Here is a 17204-nt window from a genome sequence, read left to right on the forward strand (position 1 = left end):
CTCCCGCCCTTTGCGCCCCAGTGCGCGGGGCTTCGCTCGGCCGCGCGCCCCCGTCGCCCGCCCCCGGCCCAGCCTTTACATTCCTCCGTGCGCCTGTCTGTCTGTTAAATGCCTTGTAACGTGTGTTTTTCCACTCCTGCAAAAGCACAGCAAGCCCTAAACCGGAGCACGGAGAAGAGCCGCCCCTGGGGAAGCCTGGGGTCCAGAAACTTCCCATTTGATAGTCTTTTTCTGTCTGTCCCTCTTGCAGGCCGAAGGGACTGCGTTGGCTCGGGAGTAGAAAAAAAAAAATTCCAGCTTTCTGGATTCATTTACTTCTTAAAATTCTCCCAAGTCTACACACAGCCTACGAAGGAGTCGAGAATTATCGCTAGTTCCCCCAGACACACACAGACAATCACACAGATACGCAGGACCTCATAATATAATACAATGGTCAACAATGTGGATGTGGAAGTCAAAACTGAACTAGATTCCAACCCACTGAGCAGCTATGGGATCTGGGACAAGTACCTAACCTCCCCAAGCCTCAGTTTCCTCATCTGAAAAATGGGAGCATGCTACTGGCCACCTCAACGGATTGCTGTGAGGACAAAAAGAAACAGTGCTTGCATGGCACTCAGCACACACCCTAGACCAGTTAGCTGTGACTCATCCTCTTCTTTTTAACTGGGGAAACAAGCCCAGGGAGGCTGAGAGCTGCTTGAGGTCCCACAGCTCAGAATCATGGCTAGAACCCAGCTCCCTGGAATCCCAGCCCAACGTGGAAATAACTTTTCTGTTGCGGACGAGCGCGGCTGAGCCCTGTCATCACATCCCCACCCCACCCCACCCCCACATAACTAAACACAGATTTGAGAACTGGTTAAAGTGTGAAAGTTCTGTATTTCCAAGGGCCACTTTTCACCCATACTAGCCCCTGCTCAAACTTGGCTATTTATTAGAAGACAGTAATTTTAAGGAAAAGGGACTAATTTTGGGGTACCTCTCACACTGAAGCTTTTCAGCCATCCCTGAGAAGGACAGATGCAGAGTTTACAAATCAACCCAGGCAGAAAGCTGTGAACGGGAGAGCCAATCCACCCTGCAGCCATTTTGCACCACTTGCTTAAAGGATGCAAGGTACATCAAAGAAAGGAAGCTCCGGGGGAGGGATTAAAACACATTAAGTCTACCACTGCCCCTCCACCGCTGACTAATAATTCTCCCACAAAGCAGGGAGGGCGAGTGGGCGGGCAGGGGGGGACGGCTTCCTTGCCCCTCACAGGGAAGGGCACGCTGCAGTCTCCTTTCTGTGAATGGGCTGGTATGTGCCCTGGCATCCAAGCCTTCTAAAAGCCTGTCGGGCGCTCACCCCGTGCTGCTGGGCTAGCAGAGCTGCTGAGTGGCACTCATGTGTAACAGGAAAAGTATGCATGGCACACACTTACCAAGGCAAAGACTCTTTCAGGAAGGTGTAGGCAAACAATTTTCAGCCCAGCAAGCTCAGTTCTTGCGATTGCAAAGTCCAGGGCGATAAAGGGGTAAGCTTTTGCTGAAACTATGTGTTACTCTCGCTCGCTCTCTCTTTTATATGGTCATCATTTTGCAACAGAGCTTTATTATAAGAAATCCTTTAACTACAAAGAAAACACACATTTTAAACAAGGAGCACAGAGGAATTTACAAAACATTTAACACTCTGTCATTAAGATAGTTGTAAAGATACATAAAGCACCACATTGCCAATTGCTGCATGGTCCATGGGACTTACAGCTCCAAATGCTTATTTGAGGTCCTCAGAGTGCCTTGGAAACTGGGCTCGTTTTGTACAGGATCATGGAGGTGGGTGAAAAGTTCTTTGAGGAGGGAGAGGAGGGAGCTATATTTAAAGCACAGCAGGAGGAACTAAGAGATGAGAAACATGGCACCGTGGCCAGGTGTGTGTGTACGGGTTACCGTGGCACTCACCTGCTCACTCAGCATCTTTCCAAAGGGTAGGGTGCACTGGTCACAAGGAAGTGAACATGCAGATGGGGTCCCCCAAATTCTGTTTACTCTCAGTTCTTAAGGGAGACAACGGCTCCCAAATTTCCTTCCTCAATACTCTGTCACGGCACACAAACAATAACAGAGGTGTGTGTGTGTGTGTGTGTGTGTGTGTGAGTGTCTTTGTGTGGTAGGGGTTCAGAGAGCGGTGTTTTCTTTCTTTGCACAAGAAAATTTTACATTTCTATTCACCTAGGAACACAGTTCTCTTAACTGTAGAGAAATAAACTTGAGCCTTGAAATGAAGGATCAGGGCTTAAATCCTTGTGAGTGGAACATTATGGGTGTTTTACGGTGCGACAGTATTCACTAGTCAGTTCATCATTTCTCATCATGGATCGATTACGTGGATAGCAACTATTACGGTTATTATTTAATCCAAGCGTTCACTTAGAAAGCAGCCCCCAAATTTAGCCACACGTTTCTTATTTCTTCGTCAGTAAATCTAATTCTTATACTTCTTGAAAACTTGATTCTTCTTCTACCTTCTTCATCTTAAAAAAAGATAAGGGAAAAATACACAAATAAGCCCCAGTTCCTTAATACATATCCGTGCACCATAAAGATTAACGAACAGGTAGAAGGTGAAAAATGGCCGAGTTAATTTGTGGATAATGAAGTTTAAATTATCGACACCTATTTTAAACATTAATGAAACATTCGGGAAGAACCGTTTCCCAAATATCCTCTTGGTAAGGCATAAAATAACATTCTGATATGTGTCACTGCCCCTGTTTTCTTTATGCTCGATCAATGATAAAAGGAACTCTAATAAAAGTATTTCCAACCACAAACAAACAAACAAGCAAAAGTTTGAGCCCCAAATTCATTTTGTTTCAGAGTAACTGTGTATTTGTCAGTGTGACACAGCACATTTGAAACCCATAATCATAAAACAAAAATTTATAGCCAGGGTTCAGGGTCTACATCTGTTTCTCTGGTTTCTGTACAGCAATTACCCACTGGACAATCCAGAAAGAAACACCATGAATCATGCTCTGCAGACATGTTTGAACTGGAGAGTTTGCTGAAGAAAGAGCAGGCGTCTCTGTGCACCAGCACTGCAGCCGGCTGTGTTCAAAACTGGTCACATGCCTCGTGATGTCTAAATAAAAAGATTCTCACAGGCGCTGACATCCACCCCAGGCACAAGTCATGCAAAGTGCTGGCCACATGGAGGTGGGGCGGAGAGCGGCGGACACGGATCGTATTTTAAGAAGACACACCTGTCTCTTACATGGTTTTGTTTTTATTTATTTACTTTTACTTTTTTGTTTGTTTTACCCTTAGTCTTATGTAAACCCCTCTTGCCACACTTCTGTGGAAAAAGCAAATGGCAGCACTGAGGGGAGCGTGGGTTTCAGCAGGGCAGCCCGGGCAGGGGTGTGTAGCCGGCACAGGGCAAGTGCTGAGCTGTTCCGGGGGCTTCTGCACCCCCTGGCTCAGCCGCCTCCCGCGTTGGGCGCAGGGGAAGTCCTAACACTGATCAACAGCAGAAAGTGCCCTGGGCCGTCCGTCTGAACACCGGCTCCGAGGCCGGGACTGGTGGTGTCCGTGATTCTCAGGCCCACAGACAGCAGGCTGCACCCCAGACGTGAGCCCGCGTCCCCGCAGACACCGGGTCTTCTCAGAGCCCAGGAAACGTGTTCTTCCTCAGAAACGTCTCTCCACCTCCAGGGCTGGCCGCTGCGTCCTTCCTTCCCTTGGCTCCTTCTTCTGTAGCTTCCTGCTTTTCCCAGTTTCCTGGACGAAGTCTTCCCACCCGTTACTTGCGGACAATGTCCCCAGGACAGGGCCACTGCCCCACTCCCTTTCCAGACCCGAGTGGCCTCCTGGGCACTTCCCCGCGTTTGCTGTGCGTGGCTCCTGCCCCCGGGTTTCCTGCCGGTCCCACCTGGAGACCAAACTCCTGCCCCCTTCGACCCCCCCCCCCCCGATCCCCACAGTGCTAGCAACGGGCTCCAGTGGGTCCTCAGCCCCCCGGCCACCTCTGCTGGCACCGGCTCGTATGCGGGAGCCGGGAGGCCTACCTGTGGCTATTTCCTCTTGTTTATTTTTCCCCCCGTTTTAATTTAGATTTTAAAAAAAGTAGTGCATGTTCATAAACACTCAGAGTCCAGGAGATTAAAAGTGAAAAAGTAATGTGTAAACTCTCCATGTGTTCACTCCTCAAATGCCGAGCCCTGTGCCAGGTGCTGGGCATATATCCCTGTATCTTCTGGGGGGATTCTTTGTTGCTTTTATACAAATGTAATCAAATAATGCATACTGTTCTGCGACATTTTTCTATTTAGTAATAAATAGTACATACAGAACTATCTCATTAAAAAACAGCAATAAATAGCTCAATTAAAAAAAAAACAAAAAACCCCACAACCCATTAAGCAATGGGCGGAAGACCTGAATAGACATATTTTTCCAAAGAAGGCATACAGATGGCAAACGGGCACATGTAAAGGTCCTCAATTATTACAGACATGCAAAGCGAAATCACAGTATCACCTCACACCTCTCAGAATGGCTATCATCAAAAAGACAACAAATAACAAATGTTGGCAAGGATGTGGAGAGAAGGGGACCTCCGTACACTGTTGGTGGGAATGTAAACTGGTACAGCCACTATGGAAAACAGTATGGTGTTTCCTCAAAAAACAAAAAGGAGAAATCTGAATGATCCAGCAATTTCACTCCAGAGTGTATACCCAGAAAAAACGAAAACACTGATTTGAAAAGATACATGCACCCCAATGTTCATAGCAGCATTATTTGCAATAGCCAAGAGATGGAAGCAACCCAAGTGTCCATCACCAGATAAATGGATAAAGAAGATGTGGTACATATATGCAATGGAATATTACTCGGCCACAAAAAAGAATTCAATTCTGCCATTTGCAACAACTTGGGTGGCCCTAGAGAGTATTATGCTTAGTGAAATAAGTCAGACAGAAAGACAAATAGTCTATGTTATCACTTATATGTGCAATCTAAAAAAATAAAACAAATGAATCAATATAACAAAACAGAAAAACAGAAACAGATTCACAAATATAGAGAACAAACTAGTGGTTACCAGAGGGGAGAAGGAAGGGGCAAGGGGCAAGCAAGGGGTAGGAGATTAAGAGATACAAACTACTATGTATAAAATAGATGAGCAACAAGGGTATATCATACAGCACAGGGAATTATAGCCATTATTTTGTAATAACTTTTAATGGAGTATAATCTATAAAAATGCTGAATCACTATGCTGTACACCTGAAACTAATATAATATTGTAAATCAACTACACTTCAATTAAGCAACATCAACAACTGAACAGTATTCCTTTACACGAATGCAGTGTAATTCATTTAACAGTGCTCAGCTAGTGGACATTTAGGTTGTTTTCAGTCTTCCAGGGTTTCAAGAAATGCTGGGGGTATGTGTACCAGTGTAGCCAGGTCAAAGATGATGTGCATTTTAAAATTTGATGGCCACACAAAATAGTACTCCAAAATAGTTATGCTAATATATATTCCCCTTTTGTTCTAAAATGGATGTCAATAAGCATTTTTCTGTGTGGGGCCATAGGAACTGTTCTAGGTTTTGCAGGCTATACAGTTCCTGTTGCATACTGCTCAGCTCTGCTGCTGTAATATAAAGGAGCCGTAGACCACATGTAAATGAATGGACAGGTGTGTACTTAATAAAATTTTATTTACAAAACCCAGCAGTGGACTGGGTTAACCCATGGGCTGCAGTTTGTCCAGCACTGTTCTAAACCAATATATAATGATTTCACCAAATTCTACATTGCCTTGTCTCTATGCTATAAAACCTAGCCATATACATTTGGGTTTTCTTAACACTTTAATTTTCCTTCCCGTTTAAAAGCTTCACCCAATTTCAACTTGTATAACCACACAAAAAATAATACGGCTCTTTTCTTACATTACTTCATCCAGAGCCACCTTTATTTCTCTCTTGGTTTATCATTTCCCACTTTCCTACTCATTTTCTTCACTTCCTTCTGTAAGGAGTGTGGGATGGCATGTCTCCTTGAAATGAGCACAGATGCCCCCGTACTTCTGTTTTTTTCATTTTTTGCACCACTGAACGCCAGGTGGCATGCGGGATCCTGGTTCCCTGACCAGGGATGGGACCCATGCCCCCTGCAGTGGAAACGCAGAGTCGTAACCACTGGACCGCCAGGGAAGTCCCCGAACCCTGCTTTAAAGTCAGTCATTTCCATCAACTCCCACTTCCACTAACATAGGATGGCAAGTATTTGGGAGATGGAAAATGTCACAATGACTCCTGAGAATAAACGCCAATGGCACCACCATGCTACAACCCGTCTGTATTATTCTGCCTGAATTATTTGCTCTGTCTCATCTCAGTACATCTTCCAATGAGCTAAGGGTAGATGTGCCACCCAGCTGGCAGAGCGCTTAGAAGAATCGTGATACTCTTTTAGGGCTGGAAAGAAGCACAAAGGGTTCTAAGAGTGCTCTGTAATTATTTCATGTTAATAGTATTAATAAAGGATAATGTCTATAGCTGAGATGTCTTCCTGAAGCCTAGTTCAGCACTTAATTTTTTTAGATCATCTGTGTGACCAGAGGCTATTAGGTGGCTCTTAAACCGTGCTGTTTAAATTAGTTAAAATTCCATACAATTAAAAAACTTAGTTGCTCAGTCATACTGGCCACATTTCAAGTGCTCGAAAGCCTCATGCAGCTAGTGGCTATCATGTCAACAGGACAGCACAGATACAGAACATGTTCGTCATTGCTGAAAGTTCTATTGGACCAGGGTTCTTAAAAGGTGAGCTGAGTGATCGGAGAGGTGGTGTAGCCTACTGGGTGGGGCCGTGGAGTCGGGACATGGACTGAGTTTCAACTCCAGCTTCACCTCTTACCAGCTGTGTGACCCTGGTCCTGTGTTACTTAACCTCTACCCGCCTCAATTCCCTCACCTGTAAAATGCAGATATTAATGGTTCCTACCTTAAAGGATTGTGGTAAAGATCGAACGAGGTAATACAAGTAAAAAGCACTTAGAGCATTACCTGGGATATAATACGTACTTTAAAAAATGTTAGTGGAATGTCTGTAAGGAGGAAGTGACATCAGGAACACAGAGCTCCAACACTGCTCAACTACCTCTGGTACCAGGTACAGAGACACTTCTGTCAGGGCAGTAATTTTCAACCAGGAGGCACAGTTCAGGCTGTGAGGTCCAGGCATATGCAATTAGGGCAAGTTCCCCAGGAGGTTTTGCTATAGGTGCCTGGTTTGAGTTCCACAGCGCTGAAGCACTATTACATATATTATATTTTTAAAAAGGATGGTGTCTTTTATTTTACAAAGCAGACACTGAGTCAGAATGGCAATGAAATATTTGACAAGTCCCACCCCGACGCTCCTTGTGGAAGGCAGAAGGTAGCTCACATGGCATGCTGACTTCTGCAAAGTGGTATTTAGCCTCAGGAACACAAGGCCAATTATGGATAATTAAATGGCAAGGATATCGCACAAAATGGAAGGTTGGCATTATTTATCTATCTTCTCTTCCCATCCATTCATCCATGCATCCGTCTATCCATCCTATCCACCTACTCACCCTTCTACTTCACCCATCCACCCACCTGTCCATTACCCATCTACCAATCCATCTACCCTTCTAGTTATACACCCACCACGTGGTCCAGCTGCCCATGTGCTTACCCATCTACCCATCATCCACCCAGGATCCAACTACCGGAGGTGATGGAGGGAGTGTGGCTTTTTGGCAGCAATATCTAGGGTAGGGAGAGGGATACAAGTAAAGCTCCTTAGACTGCACATGCGTTTTTCTCTCGAATCCTTGAAAAGGATTTCTCGGTGACGTGTGCTGGGAGAAATAAGGTCAAAGGCACTGGCCACTGCTCATTTCCGTTAAACACGTCTGGCAAATCAGGTCATGGGTGGGGAGCCCTCAGACCTGACACTGATCTCTGAGAACATCTCAGGATTTGAAATGCTAATGAAGCCAAGTTCGATTAGCAACACAATAGTTTCTGACTCAAAGGCCCCAAAGGAATTTCCATCTGATTCTACAGGGAAAGGGAATGTAAAACAGAGCAAATGCATCAGAGAGGCCATTGGCAAGGGACTGGAGTTTAAATTCATCCTGGTGTCTGACGGAGAAAAAGGCAAATAAAAAGCTCAATGCGCTTGGGTGGGAATCGAGGGTAAGATACAGCCACCTAGAAATCTCCGAGAAATTTCTGCTGGAGAAACAGTAAGTGTATATGTACATCACACACACACACAATATGAAAAAACAAATATTTTTGATGAAAAAACCATTTTTTCTCTCCTTTCAAACTATAGGGTACAAAGCACCCGCTCAACCGAGGGCTTTGAAAACTTCTGTGTGAGAGGCTACATGGTGGCGTCCAGAATTAGTTCTTGACATTTTATCATTGTGTGATTTTTGTTCTGAGTTAGAAATGCTTCAAAAGAAATTAGCTTGGATTTTTCAGAAGGCAAGAGTTCCAAAATTTAACAGATAAGCATGGGAATGCAAAAAGGGAAAGAATAGACAGAAATAATATGAAATATCTCCCCTCTCTGTTTAAGCAAAATACAATCATAAAATGTAAGATCACTGTGGTGATTCCCAAAGCGTGGCGATTCCAGGGCTTCACGCTGGAGGCTACATAATGACGATTTCTAGGATTGGGGTAATCAGGGACTTTGCACACTAAAGTGTCAGATCCTCTGATCGGATGGGACATTCTGTTTGGTAAACACCAAGTCACAGGCCTTTAGAGGATTAGGTGTTAAGTTTCTAGGAGTGCAAATGGTAAAGCTCTGAGCCTGGAGTGAGGTTTGGGCTCTGTCTGTTGTGGCTGTATGGCTTTGGTAATCTCACACTCCTTTTTTTAAATTTTTTTTTTTTTTTTTTTGGCGGTACGTGGGCCTCTCACTGTTGTGGCCTATCCCGTTGCAGAGCACAGGCTCCGGACGCGCAGGCTCAGCGGCCATGGCTCACGGGCCCAGCCGCTCTGCAGCATATGGGATCCTCCCGGATTGGGGCATGAACCCGTGTCCCCTGCATCGGCAGGCGGACTCTCAACCACTGCACCATCAGGGAAGCCCTTTTAAAATTTTTTAATTAGAAAAATTTTTAATTCAAGTATAGTTGCTTTACAATGTTGTATTTGTGTGTGTGTGTGTGTGTGTGTTTATTTATTTCGTTGCGCTAAATAATAGCTGCAGTCTTAGTTGCAGCATGCGGGATCTTCGTTGCCGTGTGCGAGACCTTCGCTGCAGCACGTGGAATCTTTTAGTTGCGGCATGCAGGCTCTTAGTTGTGACATGCGGGATCTAGTTCCCTGATCAGGGAACGAACCTGAGCCCCCTGCATTGGGAGCTCGGAGTCTTAACCACTGGACCACCAGCGAAGTACCCACAATGTTGTGTTAACTTCTGCTGTACAGTAAAACTATTCAGTTATACATATACATACATTCTTTAAATATTCTTTTCCATATGGTTTATTACAGGATATTGAATATAGTTCCCTGTGCTATACAGTAGGACCTTGTTATTTACCCATTCTATATATAACAGTTTGCATCTGCTAATCCCAACCTCCCACTCCATCCCCTCCCCCAGCCCCCTCCCCCTTGGCAACCACAAGTCTATTCTCTATGTCCATCACACTCCTTCTGAGACTTACTTCACATAAATGAAGATAATATCTACTTCCAACTATAGTGTTTACTTCAAGGGAAGATAATGCTGAAGAATGAAATGAAATAATGTATGAGAAAGATTTTTCTAAATCTCTAAAGTATTATGTAATGTTAGGCATTACTATTTCTATATTAGGTAAAAATAGACAGAAAATTTTTTCACCTCCTTGTATAAATTCTGTGGCGAACTGTTAACTCCAGCCTCCCTCTTAATTCACAGTTCCCTTTAAAAATCCACATTAATAGATTTTTAGCTGAGCACATGGCTCCCCAGATAGAGAGGGTGTTTCCCAGACTCCTGAGCAGCCAGGTGTGGCTATGTGATCATGTTCTCATCAGCAAAATGTGCTGTGTGCAAGGTCCATGTCACTTCCTGAAAAAGTACTCTCCCACCTTCCACTGTCTATCTTCTCCCTTTCCTGCCAGCTAAAATGCTGTGGGACCCAGCCCAGACTGCAGGGAAGAGGGCAGCCACCCAGGGATGGCAAAGCCTTGCGATGGAGGGACCCTGAATCCTTGGATGTCCACATGGAGCACAGCTACCCAGCCAGCCTGGACCACTTATCTCTAGACAATCACACGACGGAGATTAACTTCTATCTTATTTATGCCATCATAGTTCGGGTCTCTTTTGAAATCGAGTTTAGTCTATATTCTAATTACTCAAATCTCCTTTGACATGTTTAAAACTATAAATTGGAAAAATGATTATCTTGGTATCCCTCCTGTGAGGTCTCCCTTACGTTAAAGATCTGCTTTTCTTTCCTACTTGGACCAGGGTCTGTTCTCCTTTCTTGCTAAGGACAGGCCAGTGGCAGGGGACACAGCGGACGTCCACTCCCAACCATGTTGCAGCTTCAGTCTTTCACTTGTTTTTCTGTGTGGCAAAGACACAATATGACAAAGCTCTGCAGAAACCCTTACTTCTAACTTTGAAAACCACCGGCCACTTCCTAGGAAAGTCCTCCATTCAGGCTTAGGTGGGCTCTAGCCATGGGGGCTGCACCCACATCCCTCAAAGCCCTATACCTTTCACGTAGGTAAAGTAATTGATGGCAAATCTGGAGGGGTGAGGTCAGGCTAGTGTAACAAAACTGAATTAGGAGACCAGAGAGCTAACTTTCCACTAACAGCTTGTGAGAACTTGTCTGGTCTAATGGGTAACACAAGGAGGCTGTTTGACTCACAGTGGCAAATACACGGCTGAGGTGCCCCATGTGAGCCCACGACAGAATGACTAATGAGTCCCTCTGAGAGATACAGGTAAGACTGCCCAACACCATACTAGCCCAGATGCTGGCAGACTTCAAGGGCCAAATCCAGCCCACCAGTAAAATACAGTTGTACTGGAGCACAGCACACTCACATTCGTTTACGTATTACTGTGGCTGCTTTCAGCCAATGACGGAGCTGAGTGACTGCAACAGAAACAGTATGTCCCACAAAGCTGAAAGTATTTATGATCTGGACCTTGATAGAAAAGACTTACTGACTTCTGCTGTAGGCGTTCACCACCAATTCATTTGAATTGACTTTGAAGATGAAATCTACCATCAATCCTGGAACTGGGTAATATCGAGGGTTTCTTCAAGATCTAAAATTCTCAATTCAAATACCCCCAGGACCCTCCGCAGCTATTTTTTAAGCATGCCAAATACACTACTTCAGCATCTTTGAGTTTATTTTTGCTCTGCCTGGATACTCTTTGCTTGGATATCAACAAAACTTATTCCATCCCTTTCTTCAGGTGTTGATGAATATATTGCCTTAATTGAGGCACTAATGATCCTATTTAAAATAGGGCTCTAGGTCATGTCCATCACTGTCTGTTCCGTGACACTACATTTTAAAATTTACGGACGTTATTACTACCTGGCATACATTTATTCTTTATTGTATGTCTACTAAAATAGAAAGTAATCTCCTTGAGGGCAGCCACTCTATCCACTTCACTGTAATGACCCCAGTAATAAGAACGGTACCTGACACATAGTAATGCTTCAATAAATATTTGTTGAATGAAAAAAAGTACTTGGAAGATACTGCCGTGTACAACTTGGTAGAAATTTAAAAGAGGCAGAAACTGTGATCAACTGTCTCAAGGCAATCTGAATGGCCTCACTGTAAGTAAAATAAAATTAGGATTAATTATTAAAAGAATCAAAACTACAACGAGATATCACTTCACACCAGTCAGAATGGCCATCATCAAAAAATCTACAAACAATAAAGGCTGGAGAGGGTGTGGAGAAAAGGGAACCCTCCTACACTGATGGTGGGAATGTAAATTGATACAGGGTACAATATGATACGGAGTACAGTAGGGAGGTTCCTTAAAAGACTAAAAATAGAACTACCATATGAACCAGCAATCCCACTCCTGGGAATATATCTGGAGAAAAATATGGTTTGAAAGGATACATGCACCCCACTGTTCACTGCAGCACTGTTTACAATAGCCAAGACATGGAAGAATACACATTCTTCTCAAGTGCTCACATGACGCTGCTCCACAGCTGGGCCGCTGAGTTCATCATACACACGGCCACCTCCATGGGCACTGCCATCTTGCCTTCTCCACCGCCCCGGACTCTTGCCTTCTCCACCACCCCAGGATAGATCATATCTTGGGTTACCAATCAAGCCTTGGTAAATTTAAGAAAATTGAAATTGTACCAAGTATCTTTTCAGACCACAACGCTAAACAATATGCTACTAAATAACCAAGAGATCACTGAAGAAATCAAAGAGGAAATAAAAAAATATGTAGAAACAAATGACAATGAAAACACGACGACCCAAAACGTATGTGAGGCAGCAAAAGCAGTTCTAAGAGGGAAGTTTATAGCAATACAAGCCTACCTCAAGAAAAATCTCAAATAAACAACCTAAGCTTACACTTAAAGGGAAAGAGGAACAAAAAAACCCCAAAGTTAGCAGAAGGAATGAAACCATAAAGATGAGATCAGAAATAAATGAAACAGAAATGAAGGAAACATTTGCAAAGATCAATAAAACTAAAAGCTGGTTCTTTGAGAAGGTAAACAAAATTGATAAACCATTAGCCAGACTCATCAAGACAAAAAGGGAGAAGACTCAGATTCAACAGAATCATAAATGAAAAAAGAGAAGTAACAACTGACACTGCAGAAATACAAAGGATCATGAGTGATTACTACAAGCAACTACATGCTAATAAAATGGACAACCTGGAAGAAAGGGACAAATGCTTAGAAAAGCACAACCTTCAAAGACTGAATCAGGAAGAAACAGAAAATATAAACAGACCAATCACAAGCACTGAAATTGAAACTGTGATTAAAAATCTTCCAACAAACAAAAGTCCAGGACCACATGCTTCACAGGCGAATTCTATCAAACATTTAGAAAAGAGCTAACACCTATCCTTCTCAAACTCTTCCAAAATATAGCAGAGGGAGGAACACTCCCAAACTCATTCTACAAGGCCACCATCATCCTGATACCAAAACCAGACAAAGATGTCACAAAAAAAGAAAACTACAGGCCAACATCACTGATGAACATAGATGCAAAAATCCTCAACAAAATACCAGCAAACAGAATCCAACAGCACATTAAAAGGATCATACACCATGATCAAGTGGAGGTTATCCCAGGAATGCAAGGATTCTTCAATAAATGAAAATCAATCAATGTGATACACCATATTAACAAAATGAACGATAAAAAGCATATGATAATATCAATAGATGCAGAAAAACCTGTCAACAAAATTCAACACCCATTTATGATAAAAACTCTCCAGAAAGTAGGCATAGAGGGAACGTACCTCAACACAATAAAGGGCATATATGACAAACCCACAGCCAACATTGTTTTCAATGGTGAAAACTGAAACCATTTCCTCTAAGATCAGGAACAAGCAAGGGTGCCCACTCTCACCACTACTAGTCAACATAGTTTTAGAAGTTTTAGCGACAGCAATCAGAGAAGAAAAAGAAATAAAAGGAATCCAAATCAGAAAAGAATAAGTAAAACTGTCACTGTTGGCAGATGACATGATATCATACTTAGAGAATCCTAAAGATGCTACCAGAAAACTACTAGAGCTAATAAATGAATTTGGTAGAGTAGCAGGATACAAAATTAATGCACAGAAATCTCTTGCATTCCTATACACTAATGATGAAAACTCTGAAAGAGAAATTAAGGAAACAGTCCCATTTACCATTGCAACAAAAAGAATAAAATACCTAGAAATAAACCTACCTAAGGAAACAAAAGACCTGTACGTAGAAAACTATAAGACACTGATGAAAGAAATTAAAGGTGATACAAACAGAGGGAGAGGTATACCATGTTCTTGGATTGGAAGAATCAACATTGGGAAAATGACTATACTACCCATTTGTATGGAAACACAAAAGACCCCGAATAGCCAAAGCAATGTTGAGAAAGAAAAACAGAGCTGGAGGAATCAGGCTCCCGGACTTCAGACTATACTACAAAGCTACAGTAATCAACACAGTATGGTACTGGCACAAAAACAAAAATATAGATCAATGGAACAGGGTAGAAAGCCCAGAGATAAACCCACGCACATATGGTCACCTTATTTTTGATAAAGGAGGCAAGAATATACAGTGGAGAAAAGACAGCCTCTTGAATAAGTGGTGCTGGGAAAACTGGACAGCTACATGGAAAAGAATGAAATTAGAACACTCCCTAACACCATACACAAAAATAAACTCAAAATGGATTAAAGACCTAAATGTAAGGCCAGACACTATAAAACACTTAGAGGAAAACATAGGCAGAACACTCGATGACATAAATCACAGCAAGATACTTTTTGACCCACCTCCTAGTTAAATGGAAATAAAAACAAAAATAAAAGCTTTTGCACAGCAAAGGAAACCATAAAAAAGACCAAAAGACAACCCTCAGAATGGGAGAAAATGTTTGCAAACGAAGCAACTGACAAAGAATTAATCTTCAAAATATACAAGCAGCTCATGCAGCTCAATACCAAAAAAACAAACAACCCAATCCAAAAATGGGCAAAAGACCTAAACAGACATTTCTCCAAAGAAGATATACCGATTGCCAACAAACACATGAAAGAATGCTCAACATCACTAATCACTAGAGAAATGCAAATCAAAACTACATTGAGGTATCACCTCACACTAGTCAGAATGACCATCATCAAAAAATCTGTAAACAATAAATGCTGGAGAGGGTGTGAAGAAAAGGGAACCCTCCTGCACTGTTGGTGGGAATGTAAATTGATACAGCCACTATGGAGAACAGTATGGAGGTTCCTTAAAAAACTAAAAATAGAACTACCATATGATCCAGCAATCCCACTACTGGGTATATACCCTGAGAAAACTATAATTCAAAAAGAGTCATGTACCACAGTGTTCATTGCCTCTCTATTTACAATAGCCAGGACATGGAAGCAACCTAAGGGTCCATCGACAGATGAATGGATAAAGAAGATGTGGCACATATATACTATGGAATATTACTCAGCCATACAAAGAAACGAAATTGAGTTATTTGTAGTGACATGGATGGATCTAGAGACTGTCATACAGAGTGAAGTAAGTCAGAAAGAGAAAAACAAATACCGTATGCTAACACATGTATATGGAATAATAATAAAAAAAAAAGGTTCTGAAGAACCTAGGGGCAGGACAAGACGCAGACGTAGAGAACGGACTTGAGGACGCGGGGTGGGGGAAGGGTAAGCTGGGGGAAGGGTAAGTGAGAGAGTGGCACTGACATATATACACTACCAAATGTAAAACAGATAGCTAGTGGGAAGCAGCTGCATAGCACAGGGAGATCAGTTCGGTGCCTTGTGACCACCTAGAGGGGTGGGATAGGGCGGGTGGGAGGAAGCCGCAAGAGTGAGGGTATATGAGGATATATGTATACGTATAGCTGATTCACGTTGTTATACAGCAGAAACTAATGCACCATTGTAAAGCAATTATACTCCAATAAAGATGTTAAAAATAAAATAAGCAACAAGGAACTACTGTATAGTACAGGGAACTCTGCTCAGTATTCTATAATAACCTAAATGAGAAAATAATTTGAAAAGAATAGATACATGTGTATGTACAACTTAATCACTTTGCTGTACACATGAAACTAACACAACATTGTTATTCAACTGTGCTCCAATGTAAAATAAAAAAAATAATAAAATAAAAACATCATTTTATTGTTTGTTTGTTTGTTTTTGCGGTACGTGGGCCTCTCACTGTTGTGGCCTCTCCCGTCGCGGAGCACACGCTCCTGACGCGCAGACTCAGCGGCCATGCCTCACGGGAGCAGCCGCTCCGCGGCATGTGAGATCCTCCCGGACCGGGGCACGAACCCGCGTCCCCTGCATCGGCAGGCGGACTCCCAACCACTACGCCACCAGGGAAGCCCTAAAAACATCATTTTAAAAGTGAAATCTATGGCATTAGCCTTGTGCTTTTAATTTACTGATAAAATGTTGAACTTATATGCAGACCAGGAGAAAGGACAGTCTCTCCGAAATACAGCACTCTAACAATTAGATATCCACTGAAAAAAGCAAACCAACAAAAACCAATGATCCATAGTTCTCAGCATACATAAAACTTAACTCAACATGGGCCATGGGCCTAAATGTAAAACGTAATGCCGTAAGCTTTTAGACGAATAAAATAGGAGATCTTGCGACCTTGGGTTGTGCATGGGTTTTTTTTAGATGTGACACCAAAGTATGACACATAAAAATATGAACTTATAATTTAGATTTCATCACAATTAAAAACTTCTTTCCTTTGAAAGACTCGGCTAAAAGAAAATGAATATGTATCCAAAATACATAAAGAAATTTCAAAATTCAACAATAACAAAGCAAGCACCCCATCCTCACCCCTAGTGGGTAAATTATTTGAACAGAAATGTCACCAAAGGCAAAATATCTTGGCAAACAAACACATGAAAAGACGCACAACATCACTAGTTATTAGAGAAGTGCAAATTAAAACCACAATGAGCTAGCATGACACACCTACAAAAACCTCTAAAATTAAAAAAAAACGAACACCAAACCTGCCAAACCAAATGTTGCTGTGGCCGTGGAGAAACTGGAACTCTCATACGCTACTGCTAGAAGTGCAAGACCATACAACCACTTTGAAAAGAGTTTGGAAATTTCTTGAAAACTTAAACATGTACCTTTCAAATCATCTAGCCACTCTACTCCTAGGTATTTACTCATTTAATTTAAGATACGTTAAAGCGTATTTTTACTCAATAACATGAATGTTCATAGCAGCTTTATTTGTAAGAGCCCAAAATTGAAAATAAGCCAACTCTTCACCAACAGGTGAATTGATGAACTCTGGTGTATCCATACAGTGGAAAGCTCTTGGCAATGAAAAGGAATGAACTGGGATTCCCTGGTGGCGCAGTGG

General features: G+C 42.5%; 1 protein-coding gene across 17 annotated transcripts in view; it reads right to left on the reverse strand.

The window, feature by feature from the left end:
- The window catches only part of RARB (retinoic acid receptor beta), a 1070304-nt gene that overhangs the window by 185315 nt on the left and 867785 nt on the right, over positions 1–17204 (reverse strand). The window lies entirely within an intron of this gene.

This window comes from Stenella coeruleoalba (genome assembly GCF_951394435.1).
Source record: "Stenella coeruleoalba genome assembly, chromosome: 5".
Classification (NCBI taxonomy): Eukaryota; Metazoa; Chordata; class Mammalia; order Artiodactyla; family Delphinidae; genus Stenella; species Stenella coeruleoalba.